At 48.9% G+C, this 2,472-nt stretch overlaps 1 protein-coding gene across 1 annotated transcript in view; it reads right to left on the bottom strand.

Moving 5' to 3' along the window:
* Nucleotides 1-2,472, bottom strand: part of LOC108750975 (roundabout homolog 2-like) — a 124,404-nt gene that overhangs the window by 11,092 nt on the left and 110,840 nt on the right. The gene's annotated exons all lie outside the window — the stretch shown is intronic.

Genomic DNA, 2,472 nt, shown 5'->3' on the forward strand with positions numbered 1-2,472 from the left:
GTCCTGATATTATTTATGCGAGGGAATAAGGCGCGCGAAGGCGTACTCAAGACTGCGTACTTGACATTCCCAAGCCGTCCTTACCCCCGAGGGATCGGCTCTTCCCCGCGTCGGCGGTCGCGAGATTAAACGGCCGTCTCGTTGAGGGAGCGGGGTGGGGGGGGGAGGGGTGCACATGCACAATATCGCCGCGTATGGAGAACGATGTTCGCGACGACGCGAATCGATCGATAGCTCTCGATCGCGCTCTCTAATTTATAGTGTCAATTAATTTTCGCGTCGGTGGTGCTCGATTACCTCTCCCCCGCCCCCTCCCTTTCTCTCCAGCTCTCCCCCTCAACCTCCTCCCTCCTCCCACCCCCTCTGCACCGCGCTACCATTCTTCCATCGCTCTCCGTGTCCCGTTTTACCACGGTTCCGCGCGCTCCGATGCGAGAGAGGAGAGTGAAGAGAGCGGAGGAGAGAAGCGCGGTCTCGACGTTCCGATACGGCCGGATTTAATTCCTATCGGTTGTCCTAATTTATCGCGGCTTCGGGCTTCCATCGGTAAATCCGGCGTGGGGACGGATGGCGGTGATAGAGGAGGAGAAACAAGGGGGAGAATAGGGGGGGGAGGAGACCGGGGGGGGAGGGGGAGGAGGGAAAGGGCTTCCGCGGGCCGCCGCAACGGAGGAGAGTACCCTATTGATCGAGACGAAGGAGAGGAAAATAGCCGTCGAAACGAGCGAGCGAGTGAACGGAGCGCGTGCGAGTTTCGCTTGGTTTCGTTTCGTTTTCGTGGCGCGAGAGACCTCATCGGAGGGGGAGAAAAAAAAATGTCTCCATTTCTCGCCTTCCGTCGAGACTTTGCGCCTCACACCCTCTTTGGAGATCCGAAAGGAACGGAGGGTAAAGAAAAAAAAAAAAAAGGAAAACCGTATGTCACGTGCCCTCGGGTGCCGGGTCAAAACGTGGTATCGCGTCCCATAGAGGACGGAAATCCGTAAAAGAAAGAAGGAGGAATGTGCCGGGTTCCCTGGGAGCGTTAAGCCAACGCGTACAATGCGGTTGTAAGCGACGGTGTAAATGGAAGTAATTACACGAGATAGAAAAATCTAACCGTACAGAGATACAGTCCGTATGACGGTACGACGGGGATATAGCCCCGGAATCCGAAGGGGAATAAAATAATGGTAATCGCGGCAGAACTAATTAATTAGTAATTTATTAAGTCGATAAATTATATTCGACCTTTTATCTCGCTCTCGCGTTGCGACATCGTGGATAAATTTCTCCTTAATCTCCGCAGCCGTGATTTTTTTTTTCATCGTTCACTCGAAAACTTCGATGATAAGAATCTTGTTTTTTTTTACAGCCCACGTGACGGAATGACGGGGCAATAAAAATCGTGATCGTGGCAGAGCAAATCAATCAATAATTTATTAAGTCGATAAATTATACTCAACTTTTTCTTACCCCCTCTCCCTCGCTCTCGCGCTGCAACACCGCGGATAAATTTCTCCTTAATCCCCAGCCGTGTTTTTTTTATCATGCATTCGAGAACTTTCGTAATAAGAATTTTTTTTTCTTATCTCCGATGGAGTTTCGCCGATCGGAAGGGAGGTCGTGAGGGTTTGCCGACAGAGAAAGAGAGAGAAAGAATAAGGGGGAAAGGACGGGATCGCGGTGCGAAAAAAACTAAGAGGCGTTCAGCGCCCCATGAAAGTTTGATCGAGTCGATCTACGGGGATTCGGGGGAGAAAAAAAATCACCCGTTCCCGAGATACGAATGGCAGACGGAGGAGCGCGGAAGTGTGCTGGGTCGTTACAACGAGGTGGCTCGCGCAAGCGTACGCTTAAAAGCTTGATCCTGGAGGAAGAGAGAACAAGAGAGGAAGTGAGAGAGAGAGAGAGAGAGAGAGAGAAAGAGAGAGACGGAAAGGACGAGGGCAAGGAAGAGAGAGAAAGGGTAAATTCGTACCCCGCCGAATTTATGCGCCAATTCCTGCACGGAGGCGAGTTGCGGGTCTCTCCCCTGTTTCTCGTTCGGCTATAACACGCTTTCGGCTATAACGTAATCGTCGAGACGTAGGTAAATACGGTGCGTACCTTCCCGCGATTACACGCTTTGTTATATGTCGAATATCATTGCGTGATTTATTATTAAACTGATAAGCCTCAGTGGGAAATTTTATTGACACATCGCGCTACGGATTTACTTCCGATTGATGAAAATATCAGTGACGGCGTTAAATGCAGAGATATTCAATGCGTCATCGAGCACCGCGAATAGAAATGGATGATGTTTAAATCCGAACCGATAAATGGACGCGGTTAATTTAATCCGTCATCTCTTTTTCAACTTTTATTGTAAAATGGCTTATATGTAATAAAGAGGCGATAATAAGTTCAATCTTAACGAATAATACTATATATAGCTATGTAATATGATATTTTAATGTAAAACTGACTGAGGTGTCATATATCGAAATG

The sequence above is a fragment of the Trachymyrmex septentrionalis genome, unplaced genomic scaffold, assembly GCF_001594115.1.
Source record: "Trachymyrmex septentrionalis isolate Tsep2-gDNA-1 unplaced genomic scaffold, Tsep1.0 scaffold11, whole genome shotgun sequence".
Lineage (NCBI taxonomy): Eukaryota > Metazoa > Arthropoda > Insecta > Hymenoptera > Formicidae > Trachymyrmex > Trachymyrmex septentrionalis.